The sequence below is a fragment of the Cynocephalus volans genome, chromosome 3 (assembly GCF_027409185.1).
Source record: "Cynocephalus volans isolate mCynVol1 chromosome 3, mCynVol1.pri, whole genome shotgun sequence".
NCBI classification, from domain to species: domain Eukaryota; kingdom Metazoa; phylum Chordata; class Mammalia; order Dermoptera; family Cynocephalidae; genus Cynocephalus; species Cynocephalus volans.
In genome coordinates, this window is record NC_084462.1 from 157,756,105 (window position 1) to 157,774,164 (window position 18,060).

An 18,060-nucleotide genomic window follows, 5' to 3' on the forward strand; every position below is an offset into this window, starting at 1 on the left:
CTTACTATTTTTTTTTTTTTGGCCCACTCTCTTTGCCTCCCCTGAATCTGTATGGTACGATCGCAGCTCTACTCTGTGCACCATGCTAGGAAGCTTCCTTTTTAGCAGGATATGTTTGGCAGCAAGCTATAGAGACAGGTGCATTCAGAACAGCCTGGGCACCAGTTATGAGTCTTACTGAGTGTCAAAAATCTGGAAGCACTTGCTGATAACCAAATTCATTCCATTGGAAAAACCCTCTGTGGAGCTATAAGCCTCTTGGACTCTTCTTCCTAGATTAAGGTTTGCATTTCTCTTCCCATCATGGTAAAAAATGTTGAAAGCCATCATCGGTCCTCACAGCTCAGTGGCAGGGAGAAGCAGCACCACGCCCTGGCTCTTTGATCTTGTCACAGTGCTGAAAGTCTCTTTAGGCCATTAGCATGGGTGTTCTTTCCCCTGTGGAGCTGAGGGCAGATGAACCCAAACAGAGAAGCTGGATCTTGGAAGCAGAGACCCATTGAGGCCAGCAGACATTTGTGGCCAGAAGCCAGATCAGCAAGTGGAGGAACCTCAGAGTTGACCAGCAAGATCTCCGTTGGTTGTGCAAGGCTGTAAGTAGCAAGGATCTTACTGATGCATGATGTAATTTGCTCTGAAGTACTGTGGCAGAGCTACTACTGCTTTCTGAAAGTGAGAAGCCATTTTTAGCTCAGAACATCCCTTTAGAGAACTTTTGACAGATTTTATTGGCAAAATTGAAACATATCTAAAAAAAGTTGCTGATTGGTTATTGGAATGGAGTTTAATGACATTTGTAATTTATTACACACTCATTGCTTTTTATTGATTATAGTATTATTTGAGTTTTCTTCTCTACTATGATTTCTTCAGCAGAAAAGTAAATCTCGTGCATATATTGAAGTGGTTTTCCAGAGATGAATTCTGTAGGGTAGAAATTTATTTACCAAATGTGAATTCTTTTGAGAAAGTATGAAGTTTTGTAGAAATTGACTGTGAAATGTCAGAGAAAAATAAAAGTCACTTACTTGAAAACTATTTGGCCTTTTTGCTTTATAACTGCTTAAAAATACTAAGTGAAATCTAGAGCAAATATTTGAATTGAATTAAGTTTCAAACATAGGTACTCATGTCTTTTGGGAATATTGGGGTTAGCTACTGAACTTGTAGAAATTCATTGTTCAGATTTTCACTGGTGTGAACTTAAAAGGAAATAAATGCAGACAGTCTCAAGACAAATGAGTAGCCCACTGTTCTGTAGAGTCTTGGAGGTTTATGCTGGATAGATTGGGAAGAGTGTGAGGAGAATACAGTACAGTGATTTCTTCCATCTGATCTGATGCTTTCAAATGACAAACTACTACAGCTGTATACTGGACTAAACTAAAGCCACACTAAGTGAAGTTCTTTGTACAACAGAGAGGTCCTTAGCATGTACATCTCCAGGCCTTCCTCCATGCTTCCTAAGCTCTGCTCCTCCTCAAGGTTCACCTAGACAGTCTCCACAGGGAGACATAAGGAGTCCTACCTGCTTCCCATACCAATCAGGACCCCTTCCCAGGATTTTAAAGACATTGGAAAAACAAAAAATTTATTCTCATTAAAAGGCCTGGAGGGTTGTCACAGTGTAATTCTTATAACATTATTTCTCTCCTACACAATTGTCTAAGTGAGTTTTAAAAATATGGCCATAAGGCCACAAAAATGAAATAAAAATGGGTAGAGATGGCTAGAGAAGGCCAACCCTGAAAAGAGTCTTTCCTTAAGAAGTGGAATCCAGAGAAGTGTGAGAGCACAAAAAGTAGATCACTCAAGGCTTAGGAGAGCCCGGTGATTTGAGTTTGTAGCTCTACGCCTGATAGCCTGATTCCTGGGTATGGAAATTCTTGCCCATCTGGGACTGCCTGTTTGCAAATATGTCTGTTTAATCCACATCTTTTATGGCATCATCACAGATTGCAGCCGGGTGCGGTGGGGTCTAAAGACCTGCATCCATGTGTCAGATCTATTACTCATTAACTGGGTGACTTAATCTTTCTCGATGTCACTCCTCTCAGCTGAATAGTAAAGAATTTGACCTACTCATCTCTAAGGTTCTTCCCAGTGCTGACCTTTTGTAAGATCTATAGCTATGTTACAGGTCAGCCATAAAATTAATAGATTAAATTTTAAAAGAAACATGGGGTACTTAGAAAAGAGGTTCCTAGTGCTCTGGTAGATGATTTTATATTACAATGTTCTATCGGATTTGCAACTTCTTATACGTAACTTGGAGAAGTGTTTTGCCGGTCTGCGTTGTTCTGTCTTTCTTATTACCTGGTTGTAGCTAACATGGATTCACTAAATCCCATTAAAAACAACAAGAAAAACTGCTCTCAAACAAAGAATTCTTATTAGCCCAAAAGGAGAATAATTGGGGTTAAGTCAAATCATGTCCTTTCCCAGTCAGCCACCTGTAAAGAGCCCTTCCCTTTCAGTTGAGATGAAGGACGTACTGTTTAATATTTTGGAGAGTATGTCAGTTAGCTTTTTATTTCCTTTCAGACTTCTCTCCCCAAAGCAGGGATGATGTTTCTGCATGTGTTATAAGGAGTCTGTTGGGTTGATTTAACATTATTTTCACTGTCAATGGTCAGAGACTACACAGATGCGGTGGTACTTTGTGAGGTTTTTATTCTGGTCCTAGCCTTTGGTGCCACCTTTCATCCACACCAGAAGAGAGAGAGAGAAGAGGTCTGCCTGGGTGATGCAGCGTGATCAGAGTTGCTGAGAGAAAGAGGCAGCAAGAAGCAATGATGTGTCCTGCTCTGTCACTCTTTATCTCTGTTTCCTTTGTCAAAAGAGGAGGGAAGTAGTCTTGCTGTACACTTGACATCCTGAGATTATGGTGCAGTGCAAAAAAAGGATGTCTCGAAAGTGTTTTAAAATGACTCTACAGAGCAAGGCAGTCTCCCTGCACACAAACCCAGAGATGGAATTCAAGTGATGGTATTCAGCCTCTTAAGGGTTGTTTGTTGCTTGGCATAATTAAGACTGTCTTCTCCAAAAACCTCATTTGCTTTATTCCCATTAGCTGTAAATATCAACCCAGGGCGTTTATTCTTTGACAGGCTTCCTGAAAGGAGCTGTTCTGTGGATTCACATGTGACTACTTTGGCCTCTTCCTCTCAGATCCCTCTTTCCTTCTTAGAACACGTGGCTTTCCTGTCTCTTTCTGAAGGATGGTTATGCAAGACATTAGAGAATTGCTTGAAAGAACAGTCTGTGTGATTCTTGCTTCCAATTACAGCAGCTGGAGATGGGTAAGAAGGAGAGAAGAGCCCATGGAGTATGAAGTTAACACAGTGAGTGGGTGGAAGGTGTTAGGAAATGAAAGGGAATGAAAACAAAGTAGGATCCCGAGGCCAGCCTGCGTGAGGGCCCTAGTCAGGTAGAATGATTAGAGTTTGCATGAGGGCTTCAGAGTGGCTTGAGAGCACGAGAGTAAAAATAGCTGCCTTTAATTGTCCTAAAGACTCACTTTATCTCAGGAATTGCAGTGGAAGGGTGCTCATTCTTTCTGGTCAATGCCTTTATACACAACAGATGAGAGGCAGAGCCTCTGTTCTCTGGGAACAGCCCACAAGATTTACCCACTGGCTGGGCAGATGGGAGTGCTTGGCCCAGAACCTGCCCTTCATTTGGGGGTGAGAGTGGAAAACCAGAAGCCCTGGAAAATCAGGATCTGCTACTATTCACGGATGGTAAGCCACAGTAACATCTCCACAGAGGCTGGGTTGAAATCGCCATCTCCACTCACCCCTCATACAAATGAATACATTGCCCCAAAATCAGGGCAAGAGAAGAAGCTTCAGGAAGTTACACACAAATAGAACCCGGCACCCTCAACAGGTTCTGCATCATCTTTAAAACATGCAGGAAAACCTGGCTCCTGAGGCCTGGTGATCCTCCTGGTGAACGTTTAATTCTGATTCCCCTCTGTTCTCCAGCAAGGCTTCCGGGCCTCTCCTCACTTGTCACTGGGCAGCTCAGGAAACGCAGACAAGTGTCCACCTAAGGAAAACACACAGAGGAAGGACAGTGAGCTGCCACCACAAACAGCCGAAGGTGCCCGCAGCCTGACCACACAGTGACAGGCATACTTTACACAGTATGTTTTTAGTAGTGGCTCCCTGCACTCCAGCAGGCCAAGAGGGCCAGGATAACTTTAAGGTGAAGGTCTATTGTTAAAGGATCTCCAAGTCGACACTGCCTAATCAAGGTGTGTTTACAAGTATTGTGCTTTCCAGCCTGTGCTGATTTTATTCTGGAAGCATTTTATAAGAATCTTGTGCTGTGAAGCCCCTAGCTTGTAAATTACTAATGTTGCTGGTTGTACTAGTCAGGTTGGACTGCAGTGAAGATGTCACTTCTCAGCCTATGGTCAGGACTGGCCTCCTGGCCCCGCCAACTACAGGGGGATTAGAAAATGTGGGAGAGCATGCATTAAATGGTAAATGTCTCTGCCACACTGATTTTTTTTTTAATCAAGGGAAAAAAGTGCTTGGGACCCACAGGGTTGGAGATGAGCAGGCACCAGACAGCGTAGGTCAGCCCCAGGGTATGGCGCACTTTGGTGACCTTTAGAAAGCCTCAGACATGTGGTCCTCGTCACTCAATTTTTCACCTCTCTCCACCCCCCAACCCCAATTTGTATTCTAAAACCCTTATCATTTCCACTTCTGAAAGTTGTAATGATTCCCAAAGCTTACCTGTGAAGCATTGTCCTTATTTCTCCAGGGTAACAAGTACGTTCAACTGTCAACACATTTTTTTTCCAGGTGCTGACCTAGCTATAGGGTGTAAAATGGTGACTGAGACAGACATGGTCCCTGCTTCTAGACAGCAATGGTTATCAGTTAGTCAAATGGCCCCTTTGATAGTGTAGGAGCAGAAAAGGTGTGATACCTTTGCTCTCTATCATAAGGGTCACAGCCACCACTCCTATGACAAAAGACAGGTTAACAAGAGAAAAACATAATAGATTGATTTAGTCAAAGATTTATGTGACAGGGGAACCCTCAGAAATGCAGACCCAAAGACTCAGGGAAAACTTTTAATGCTTGGGTCTGGTGAAGACTGAAACAGCTGTGTAGAAATGTGATTGGACAAAAGGGTGTGATCGAGTGGTGGTAGACTGAGGGGGAACCCAGCAAGTCCTGTCTGTATGGATTCTTCTTAGCCTCTCTGTGTGGCATTCCTCCCCACCCCCTCCAGCCCCCGAAAATAGTGCTGGACCCCTTCTGAAATGAGGGCCTTATGATCTATCAGACAAGGTGGGTCAGAAAATTTCTTTATGCCAGCTCCTACACAGAAAGGCAGTGTAAGGTGAGAGTAATATTTTTAGTTTCTATGACCCACCTTGGAGAAGAGGAATTCTAGTTTCTATGCCCTGCCTTGGAGAAGAAAGGGGAGTGGGAGACATCAGGGCAGGAGAAGCCCAGAGAGAGAGAGTTTGTTTGTTTCTGAGGCCTTCCACTCTCCTTTAAAGTACTCAGCATGCCAAAGCACCATACTTCGGGGTACTGTTTTGAGCCCCCAAATCAACAATGGTCTGGGTCTCACTAGGTCTTATATATCCAAAGTTAGTTGTGTAAGCCTGGGCAAGGTGATGTGTCCTACTCATTTCTACTTTCATTTCAGAGATCAATGCTTTGATAATTGGCTTTAGCTCCCTCTTTAGCTTGGCTTTAGGACAAGAGTCTTTAATGTCAAACTATTAAGTTGAGAACAGAAGTGTTATGATAGTCATATGTTGGGCTAGGGTTCACAGACCCTTCAAACCTATTGTGCACAAACTGGGTCGCAGGCCGCTCATATGTGGGTCACAAGCTAGGTAATTGGAAAAGATCCTGGGAGCAGTTGGCAAAGTTAACATGCTTCATTCAGATGTGAGCTCAGCCCCTGCCCCAGCAGCAGCTTACAGCAGATCCAGCAGCTACCTGATGACCTCCCGGGACCTCCTGGGGGCACCGTGGGTCAGAGCCGTTTGTCCTTTATACTTAAGTCAGATAACCCAGGGACACCTGGGTTGAGTCAAATAACCAAGGAACACCTGGGAGCATGTGTGCAGTTACAGACAATAACGAGGGAACACCTGGTGCACGTGCGCAATTAACATTTACATTAAACAGGCTAGGTCATGCTCAGCAAGATTCCGAACATCTGAGGGAGCCTGACCATTTGTTTCATTTTCCTTACAGCACAATAAATTAATTGACAAGTACACCCCAACACCACCCAAGCACACTAGGACAGAGTTCTCAGAAGTGGATCATCCTGTTCGGCGACTCACTTTGAGACTTCTGAGCTCACCCACAGCAGCAGCAGTGTCCGCTTTCCTTGGGCTCCCCCAGCTGCTGCTGGCAGAAGCACCCATATGACCCCTCACTCGCCTCACCCTAGTCCCAGGCATGGCAGCACCAAACACTTGCCGAGGCCCAGGGCCTACTGAAAGATATGTAGTCCCTGGCTTTGGAGCCCTGGCGTCTGAGCCAGGAGTTGTGACCCACAGGAAAAGTGGTGATGCAAGGCAGTGCCTGGTGCTCAAGGTGAATTACAGCACAGAGCTGCAGGGGCTGCCCAAGGCCTCAAGAGGAACTCAAGGCAAGTTGAGACCTGAGCTCAGCCTTGGCATATGATGGAGTTTAGATAAATGGAGAGGGAGAGAACAGCATTTTAGCCAAAGGAAAGAGCATGGTAGAGGCATCATGGTGAGATAGAAATATGGCTCCAGATCTTGGTCTGTTTTCTGTGTCATCCTGGCAAGTTATATAGCCTCTCTGGGCCTTGTTTCCTCATTCGTTAAGTTACTTACTATCAACTTTAAAAGGCTGTTGTATAGTGTTGTAAAGCTAGGGCTTAAAGACGCCTCGAGTCTGTGGCACAGATTGGGTTACAAACCCTCCACATGCAGGTCTGTGAGCTAGGTTTTTAAAAAAAAAGGTTCTGGGAGCCGTAGATATAGAAAAACAAATGGGTTTTATTCAGATCTAGGAGCAACTACCCTGTGGCTTCTCTGAGAGTTCTGAGAAGCACTGTGGATCAGAGCTGTTAGTCTTTTATACTTAAGTCCACAACCCTGGACACCTGGGTGCCCATACACAACTTACATTAAGTTGTAACAGGGAACACCTGAGGACATTTGCAGCAAATGCTCGGCAAGATTCTGAACATCCAAGGGGCCCTGACATTTTCCTATTTTTCCCAACAATCCACCCCTTCAGGGTCCCTCACCGTACAATCTACGCGTTCAGAATCTTCAGCGATGTCCCCTTAGCAAGGATTAGTGACCCTTACATTCATACAACCTATCATCTGTCTGATATGCCTTAAGGCTTGTCCTTAAGGTTTGTCCTGTAGTTTTGTTCTTTCAATTATTAGCCGCACATGTCCGGTTAGTAAGCATCATTGGTATGAAGTTCAGTGTATATTCAATAAGCCAACACATCATTCACATGAATGTATGTGTATCTGTATCCAGTTGACTCTGGTGCCCGCAGCCAGAACACTATGGGCGAAAAGACAGAAGGGTACCAATAGGGGGAGTTCTTGCCCCTCTGGTAAGATACATGCTAATTTGCCATCCTGGAAATGGATGGTTGCAGGAATAGGTATCTTACCTGGTTTATGATACCATACATTATCTGCTAACACTGTTGGATCTGTAGGTTCTACATGTACCAGTTTAGGGGAACTCATAACTGGCCATAATGACAATACAAATGTGCCCTTTGGAATAGAGCACTTATCTGTTCCAGGCCATGTTACCTTTACTCAAGGAGGCCAAGTACTTGTCACCCAAGGTGAAATTTGCAAGTCTTCTTCTAATCCTTTCCCCCAAGGCCCTTTTAGGCCTACCCAGTGTATATGGGGGGCTTCTATTTTCCAAGGCCATTCCCATTATACTGTATGTCCCTGTTGTAAGCAGGTTGGGGCTGGTAAGAGAATATTTCCATTCTTGCCATATCCTGGCTTCGAAAGCTCATCTCTAGTAGTGACTTGCAGTTATATAGGTGTTGTAGCCCTATGCAACAGACCTTCCACTGGAGAGGGCCCACACTTGCAGGGTCCCTCATTTAGAATCCTGACTGTTGGCCATAACCACTGTGTCCGCCACCCCTTCAGGGATGGGGGTTGGGCAGATAGCTTTAACCCCTTTTTTAAAAGACCATTGTATCGTTCAATCATCCCTGCTGCCTCGGGATGATATGGTATATGTAACTTCCACTGAATAGACAACTGGGAAGCCCACTTCTGAACCTCATGTCCAGTAAAGTGGGTTCCATTGTCACTCTCTATGACTGTAGGCTGGCCATACATGGCTGTAAGGCTATTCAATGCCTTCACAGTGTTTACCTGGTCTGGGGCCTTACAAGGCCATACAAACAGAAGACAAGTAGCTGTATCAACAGCAGTGAAGATGTATCTGAAATTCTCTGACCTTGGCAGTGGTCTGACAAAGCCCACTTGCCATCAAGTCAGGGGCACCCTTCCTTAAGTAATTTGTCCATTTATATGGGGTACCCACCAGGGGTGTGGACTCTCTTGAGCACATACTGGACAAGCATGACAGGCATTAACTACATCTTCCCATTTTATAGGCAGGGTCCATCATTGAGCCACCATCCACGTGGTTTTGCTGCCAGCATGCTGCATTCATCGATGTAACCACTGGGCTACATCAGTAGCTGGGGCTCTCTCCAGCCATCTTACCTCGATTGTCATATATCAGGCTACATTCTGCACCTGTATCTACCAATGCCAAGGTATCAGCTTCAACACTTCCTGGACTGGCTAGGGGGGAAATGTCCTGTGACATGAAAAAGGGTTACTTCTTTCTCATGCCCCAATTCCCGTAACTCTTGCCACATGCCTCGTCCCTACAGGGGCTGGTGGCCTACCATCCACTGTTGGTATTTCCAAGTAGAAATCCAAATGGTTAAAACCTTTGTACACAGCCCAGCTGTCAGTACAGATGGTTAATGGCCCAGGCTCATTTTTTACCATCCAAACAGCTCTCAATTCTGCCAATTGACTGCTTTGCCCTGTACCATTTTCATACCACATGGTGTCTGTTAAGGGTTGGACAGCAACAGCTGTCCATGATGTTGAGAGTCCCATGCTAAAGCCATCTGTATACCAAGCTTGTTCTGTGATAGGTCCCTGTCCCTCATGGAAAGGTGTAGCCTCCACCTCCGTGGGTAAGGGTCGTGTCAAAGTTTCCTCCACAGCCTCTACAGGGCCTAGCACAGCTTGCAACTCTTCAGACAGAGGACTCACTGACACAGTGCTATCTTTGTTCTATATATGCTCCCCATTTAAGTCCACCAAGTGCACTTTGCTACCTGTTTCTGGACATTTAGTGAAATGCTGTTCAGGGCGTAATTGCTGCCACAAGGCAAACAGGACCACATTGGGCTGCCGGTCAATTTTCTGGCTATCAACCCCTGCTGCAAGCAAGTCAAGCCACATCTGCTTACGGCTAGTCTTGTTTGGTCCCCTCAGGATAAGATTCTGATCATTTCTTAGGAGTTAGGCCTTAGCCACCTTTCGGACCCCTTTTGCTTGTCTGCTATCCCCTACTGCACCCAAGCTGGCTCTCATGGTCATTACCTCATGTATAGAATGACCAACGTATGGGGCCAGTATGGCCATCAGTGACCCAAAGGATGTTGATGGGACATTTTACAACACTATGTCTCTCATGCTGCCTGTAAAATTTTCATCGTCCAGGCCACGGTGTTCACATTAAACATGGACTGTCTCATCCCCAGCTCCCGAATTATTTGAACCAAGTCAGTATATGTTTGCCATTTACTCACAGTCTTGGGCAGTTCTCCAGCATTTGCCCACATGGTTTGGGCAGCTGCACTCACCCATTCCATTAAGGAGTGATTACCTGCCCTTGTGCATACCTCTGGCTATTCTGCAGCCACTGCCTCAGGGACAGGTGCATGGTAATAGAGGCCGATTTTTCCACCTCCTCACCAGAGCACATCACACTATCCACCCCCAGGTCCCATAACTGCAGCAGCCAAGCAGCTAGGGGCTCCCTGTTTCTGCCTGAACTGTCTCCCTAAATCAACTAATTCAACCTGGGTATATGGGACATAGGTAGTGAATTCGGTCACCTGTGGCTCACCCTCCAGTTGTCCACCTGGTCCTATAGGCTGTTCATGTTTCAGTTTCTGGTGCACAACAGGTTGTGCCTGGAGATGCACAGTCTCCTCCAACTCACCACTAGGTTTGTCATTCTTCCAGGTATGAGAGGCAGGGGTGCCCAGTTGCAGCACATCATCCTCCAGACAGATTATCCGTGCTTCCAACAGCTCGCTTTCTTCTTTAAATGTCAATCTGTTTCTGAGCAGTAGCCAGGCTCCAGTCAGCAGAAAAGTGGCCACTAGGCACCATATGCTCAAGGATAGCCACATTTCCTCCCCCTCCCAAGGGGATCTCCGAGGCCTCACTGCTTCATGGAGTGCCTGGTCTATGCTGACTTGTAGCAGTAAGCAGCAACCAGATCCCGGTCAATAGGAAAGTGGCCAGAGGGCACAACATATTCAGGAGTAGCCACATTTCCTCCCTCTCCAAGGGGCTTTTGGCTCCTGTACCTGCTCAAATATCCTGCCGACTACACCAATTGTAAAGCTAGGGCTTAAAGACCCCTCAAGTCTGTTGGACAGATTGGATTACAAACCCTCCACATGCAGGTCGGTGAGCTACGCAAAAAAAAAAAAAAAAAAAAAAAAGTTCTGGGAGCCGTAGGTATAGAAAAACGAATGGGTTTTATTCAGGTCTAGGAACAACTATCCCAGTGGCTTCTCAGAGAGTTCTGAGAAGCACTGTGGATCAGAGCTGTTAGTCTTTTATACTTAAGTCCACAACCCTGGACATCTGGGTGCCCATACACAATTTACATTAAGTAGTAACAAGGAACACCTGAGGATATTTGCAGCAAATGCTCAGCAAGATTCTGAACATCCAAGGGGCCCTGACATTTTCCTATTTTTCCCAACAAGTGTGGAGTACAGTGGCACTACGTGCTGGGTGCTCAATACACAGTAATCACAAGATTACTACAGGTAAAATAAATAAAATAAAATAGATTACACAGGTAATGCTGTTCGAGGAATGAAGACTGGGCTGGCTGAGCTGTCCTCAGTCCAAGGCCAGCCTTCCACTTCATGTTTATAGGCAGTGACCAGCAAATCAGCCCAGCTCTCTGCCTGCCTCTGGCACCCTGCTGCACTCAGAGCAGAGCCCCTCCTTAGTACACACCTTGCAGAATACCTGCCAAGAATGCTCTCCAGCTCTCCTCAGCCTGTCCCAGGCCTATACTGGGAACTATACTGCCGGCAGATGGGGAGCTACAGAGGCATCAGAAGCATTGATTGTCCGCCCCACCCTAGCCAGATTAATCTCACACCTGGCCCAGCTTCCTAGCTGGTGACTCAGCTTCCAATCTCCTGCACAATCTGTCCTCCACACCTGTATCAGGTGAACTTCCTCAAACCCCTCTGTTCACATTACTGCTCTCCTCAGACCCCTCCACTGCAGTGGTTCTAGCCTTGGTTGCCTAACAGAATTCTCTAGAGAACTTTTAAAATCCTGATGCTCAGACCACACCCCAGACCAATTCTATCAGACTCTGGGAGAGGGGATCTCCCCCCACCACACCACCATCAGTAATTTCTAAAGCTCCTCAGGTGTTCGACAATGTGCAGACAAAGCTGGAAACTACTGCAATGGCTCGCGAGTGTGGACTTGGGATTGGAGTTGGGGTTGGGGTGGGGAGAGTCGGGGCCAGTTCCTCAAAGTGCAGAGCAGCAGCATCACCGGGGAGCTGGTTAGAAATGCAGATTCACAGGCCCCCCTCATTCAGAATATGCAATTGAAGGAGATATCCCCCATGATTGCCAGCACTGTCAAGTTTCAGAAGCATGGCACCGGCTTTTACTAAATGCTCATGGTGGTCCAAGTGCAGTGCTAGGTGTTTTACACACACCATCCCATTCAACCCTCACACCCCCTCAGCTATTAGCACCCCCTTTGACAAACAAGGAAACAGCCTGCCATTTGTTCAACACGTCCTTCCGGAGTGCCTGTGTGAGAGGCTCTGTGCTAGGGACTGGGGGTCAGAACAGGCTCTCCTGTGTGGGGAAGAGCTCAGAGGCCAGTGGGATGTGGATCTCAACATCATCTCTTACCAGCTGTGTGTTTCTGGGAGCCTTCCTCAGCCTCTCTGAGTTCCATTTTCCTCTTCTGCAGAATAGGGCCAATAATCGCAGGGCCCGAGGCTGTGGTCATGATTCAGTAAGCTTCCCTAGGCCGGGTACTCCCCAGGTCTGGATCTACTCATAGCAGATCCTACTCGTGGTCGCTGCTGTGGCAAATGGAAAGCCACCAGGTGGTAGGGAGGAGGTGGGGTGGGGAGAACGCCGCGCCTCCACCGTGGCGCCTGGGAAGGGGGCCTGGGAAGGGGGCAGGATGACAGCGCGGTCGCGAGCGCTAGGAGCCACGTAGGAGGGGCTCGGGCGTGGAGCGCGCTCTCGGGGACGCAGTGATGCGCGGAGGCCGGGGTGTGGGTGTGGACAAGGCTGCCGTGCCCTCGCACCCCCGATGCCTATTCCCCGGGTCAGGCCGCTTCTCCCCGTTTACTGACGCGTAGTGAGTCTCGGGTCACAGTACTACTGGCAGCACGAGTCTGGGCCCCAGATCCCGCCCTTTCCCCCTGAAGCCCTCTGTGGCTCGATGTCGCTCCAGTCGCGTGGCTGCTTCGCCGCGTCCCCCTTCGGCCGCGGAGCCTGGGCGCGGGCGCCGGGAGAGCGGGGCGCGGCGGCCCGGTGGCGCCCCCTTCTGGTGACGTCGAGCCGCGACAGCAGGCCCCGGCGGGTGCCCGGAGTCCCCGCGCGACCGGGGAGCGCAGCTCGAGCCCCGGCTGTCACCCGGCCCTGCGCGGCCCTTGGCTCACGGGACAGGACCAGGGGCCGTGGAAATGCTACCCTGGCGCGCGCAGGGGTCTGAGAATCAGTTTAATGGTTTCCCCGTCCTTGGAGTTCACCACTGTTTTCCTGTCATTTAATTTTCTCTCCTGAAAGCGCTGCTAATTAAATCCTCTCTCCGGCGAGCCGTGGAACCCCGTCCCCTGCTCCTCTGTTTATTAATCACCCCGCACATGCGAGCGAATTCTGGCCTCAGCTGCCCGGCGCGCTCGGGGGGACGGACGGGCCTCGCTGCCCCTCAACTGGCCGCCTTCTTAGCTTCCCTGCTGGGGTCTCCTCGGGAGCTCTCTTTCCACCAGGACGGTGAGAGCAAGCCTCACAGTCCTTGAGTAAATGCAAGAACGTGCTGCTGCCTGGACTCCATCAAAATCAAATCTGTGTCCTTTCACCTCCCCTGTCTTTCCGACTCTGAAATCCTACCCCCCACTGCCTTTTCTCCTAAGCACTATTCCTCTCTCCCCGCACCGGCCACAGCACAGCACGAGAGGCGGAAGGTTTGCGGGACTGGGCCAGGTGGCTTGCGGAAGGTGACACAGCACATGGAGAGCACAGTCAACACTAGAACTCGGCTCTCCTGCAGCTTACCTGGGAAATAGAGGTTATGATAAAGCATACCTCTTAGGGTTGCTATGAGCAATAAATGAGTTAATACAGGTAAAATGTGTGTATGACAGGGGCCTGGCATGTAGTAAATGCTCAGGAAATGTTGGTCATTATTGCTAGCAGTAGAATTACGGTATGGGCAATTCATGCCTACACCATACTAGGTGCAGGGGAACGAATAGGCAAGAGAAGCAAGGGGTATCTCTGTGTTGGACAGGGGGAGGGGTGGAGTCTGTGGCAAAGTAGAACCCGCTTGCCCCTTTGGGGGTCATTCAAATGACTCAAAACTACTGGGCACACTGGACTCACAGTATAGTGAAGGATCTTTCCAGGATGTCACTTTCCAGAAACGTGTGAGCACCTCCTTCCCCACAGAGCACTTCGTACCTTGGACACCTCTCTCCCCTGCCTCCATCTAAAATCACCCACCTCTCAGCTAGCTGTCATGCAGGAAAAGAAGGTAGCCTCATTTCAAGGTGTTTAGTGGGAAATACCTCCCAGAATTTGAAACGAGAGGCTTCGGGGGCCAAAATGCATTTTTTTTTTTTTCCAGCTGGCTGGTATGGGGATCTGAACCCTTAAACATGTTATCAGCACCATGCTCTAAGCAAATGAGCTAACCAGCCAGCCCTAAAATGCTATTTTTAAGGAGATATTAATGGTGGGGATTTCAGGAGTCCCAGGCAAGCCAGAAAGGGGGCATTCAGGGATAGGAAGCCTGGGGAGGAGCCCACACACTGGACTCCCTCCTCTCTTGCAGACTGCACAGTGCCAGCTTGGCTCCGCTGGGCTGGGCTCCACTCTGGGTTACATGTCATTACTCTGCTCCCTGCCTGCTCCCTGCCTACAGAGCTTTGTGCCAACCTGCCCGTTTATGGGAGGACGCTGACATGTGATCCCACTTCACCAGCCACGCCGTCGGCCCCTCCTGAGGCTTCCCCTTTCCCATATGTCATAGATGAGCTTCTGCAGATGCTCTCCTCAAAGTCCATTTTAAGCTTTTATGCCTCCTCTGCCTTGATCTTCAGGAAGTGGATGCTCAGTGCACTGGCAGTGTCTGGTCCCCTCCTGTAGGCACCCTGACAATGCCTGGGAGGGCGGCAGTCCAGAAAGAGCTCAGGCCTTTTTAACTGGCTAGGCATCATCGTTGAGCCCTGGGGCAGGGTCTGCAGCCTGGACTGTCCTCAGACCTCCACAGACGCTCCACCTCTGGAGGAAGCTGCTTCATCTAATGCAACTTGCCATAATCCTCAGGCTAGGGAAGGCCCAGGTACACCTGTTTTCACCTGTAGAGTCAGTGTAAGCAGCTGACTGTCACCTCTGAAGGCAGAGGCTGAGCCTAGTTCCTTTTTCTGTATCTTCCATTGCCTATTACATAGCAGGTGCTGAATGAATGAATCGATGAATTAATGAATGAAAACTTGACTCCTTGTTAATTTTCAGCAGGGAATTTATTGGGTGTCTGCAATAGTCCACAATAGAAAGACAGTCTAGTGTCTGTGTTAAAAGGATAGACTCTGGAACAGGGAGCCTGGGTTTGAATCCCAGCTCTGCCACTTACTAGCTGCAAGGCGTTGGGCAAGCTACATAACCTCTCTGTGCTTCCATTTCTTTACCTGGAGAATAGAGGTTATGATAAAGCATACCTCTTAGGGTTGCTATGAGCAATAAATGAGTTAATACAGGTAAAGTGTTTGTATGACAAGGGCCTGGCATGTAGTGAATGCTCGGTAAATATCATTAATACTAGCAGTAGAATTACGGTATCAGCAATACATGCCCTACACCATACTAGGTACTAGGGGACACCAAAGGATTCCACCATCTCCATTCCTGCCCTCCAAGGGTTTGCAGTACAACTGGAAGACAAAACCCACAGCAGGGAGGGAGTCAGAGTGACAGAGAGCTGCCGAGGGCAGTGGGAGTTTGGGACAGAAGATTCCCCAGGGGGCTAGAACAGTTGAAGACGGGCCCTATGGAGAAGTGCAATGTGTAGGGGCTGGGAGAGGCCTAGGCTAATGGAGGAGGCATGCTGGGGTCACCAGGTTATGAGGAAGTGCCCACTGGGTGCAGAGGGCTACGAAGGGAACTACCTTGCCAGTCAGGACGCGGGCATTGTATGCTACGAAAGGTCACTCCTACATGCTAGGGTTCCAGCCTTTCCAATGCTACTACAGCTCCTGGAAGCCATCTTACTAGGAGTGTTTCCTTCCAACCCCATGTGCTGAGGCTGAGCAGGAAGGCAAGAGTGATAGGGAGCTCCCAGAGGCCCTTCTTTGGGTGCAGAGAGAGGTCTAGAGATCGCTGATGTCCCCAGTTGAGCTCTCCAGCAGCTTCTGGCTGATTGCCTGGGAAATACACAACCCTCTGCCTTTGGTCTCCAACTGGGAGGACCCTGTGGATCACTTAGAAAAACTAGACACATTAATTCATGCTTGACTCATCCAAATGGGACACTAAGAGCTTGGATGAGTCAGGGTTTTATAAGAAGTGATCAGAGGGAGGAGCAGGGTCCTTGGGGAATGTGGCCTGGCCTGAGAACAGAATCTCCAACTCTGGCTGCAGGATTCCTACTTACACCCATCACTCTGAAATGCAGACTTGGAATTCCTAGAAATCACCTCGCATCCCTACCTCTGCACAGTCCCTCCCACCCCCACGCCCACCCACAGTCCTGCTTTTCTGCCTGGCCAACTCATATTCATCCTGCACAACCTGGATGTTGCCTCCTCTGAGAAGTCTTCTAGTCTGCCCATGGCTGAGTGAGTGCTCTCCTCCAGGCTCCACAGTGCACTGTCCTCCCACCAGCACTCATACTACTGAATCACATGGATCTGCAATTTGTCCTCTTCCCAGTGAGCTTCCTGAGGTCAGCTACTGGGTCTCATTCATCTTTGCATTCCTGGTTCTTGGCATCATGCCTGGCATGGTGTCAGCATCAGTGAATGTTTGAGGAATGAGAGGAGTAGCTGGGCCTGTACCACACATAGAGAGAGGAACGAGGGCAGAAACAGAGGCCAACATTAGGAACAGCTGAGCTACCCGCAGGCACCATCTGAGCTGGTGAGCATGTTCATGGTTCTGTCTCATCTCTAAAGCCTCTCAGATAAGACAGGAGCAATGCTTCCTTGCTCCCTGCCCATCCCTCCTTCTCTCCCTGGCAGGAGGGGCTGCCTCCCAAGCATCCCTGAGAGGATGCCCCAAGGCAGGGCAGGAGGAAGCTGAGGGGGAATCTCATGAGGAGGAATGAGCCCAGTTGAAAGACGCATGGTACAGAGTGTGCCAGGGCATTTGGGAGACCAAATGCATGGATGGTGACAAGGACAATCATGTTCCTAGGGAAAGAGATTGATTCCTGGGACTTAAGGACTGACATTATAGTGGAGGGGGACATGGGTTCAAGTGTCCTCAAGTTTGTCCTCTTTCCAAAGCTCCTTGGGTTCCTGAAGCCTAGAATGAAGCAGTTTCTATTTCACCTGATCTGACACGAGGGCATGGGCCAAAGCAGAGTACCCACTTTCTGGATGAGAATATAGAGGTACTGGAGAGCCAAGTGTCTCACTCCATCTGACACTGGGTGTAGGGGCCAGAGGATCATTGCCACAGGCAGATGGTTCTACTGTGGCTTTGGGAGTCAGAGTGTTGTGCTGCATTTTATGACCAGCAGATGTCCCCTGAACCCCTTCCTCCAGACAAGGTTGCAGAGTGGTGAGTTAAGAATGACACTATTGACTGCCAATGACAGAGGCTACTGCTTTGGGCAACCCTGAACCTCAGCCTCATGATCTTCTCCATATCCCAGTGCTCCTGATGGCCTGTCCTTTGAGGTCACCCTAGTCACCCTGTCTCAACCTTCAGGGCCATCTTGAGTCTTCTCCCCAGTACCCCTCTGAGCATGTCCCATTGTCTGTGAATTGTCTTTAATACCTTTTCCCTCCTTACCAGTCCACAGATACTACCACTCAGATGCTTGTCACATGTCACTCAGATATAATATCTATGCCTTTTATCAGGTCCCTCAAACTCCAGTTTCTTCCACTTCAAGCCTATCCTCCAAGGCTCTACTTTTCTGAAATCTAGCTCTGATCATGCCACTCTCTTGCTCAAAACCTTCAATGGTTCCCTACTGCCTGTGAAATTCACTCCAGATCCCTTAGCCTGGAATTCAAAGCCCTCTTGCTGGGGTCCTGACCCTCAGCCTTAACTCCCTGGGCATCTTCATCATGTCCCCTACACTCCGAGGCTCCAGTCCTGTTCCTTCTCCCTGGAAAGCCCTCTCCGTCCCTCTCCACCTGCTGAAATCTCATCCATCCTTCCAGGCCCTGCACAAATGGAGCTCCCTAGTCCTGACAGCTGGATGTGCTCTCTCACTCCTCTGAGGCTGGGAGCTCCTCAGGACAGAGTTGTCTTGTCT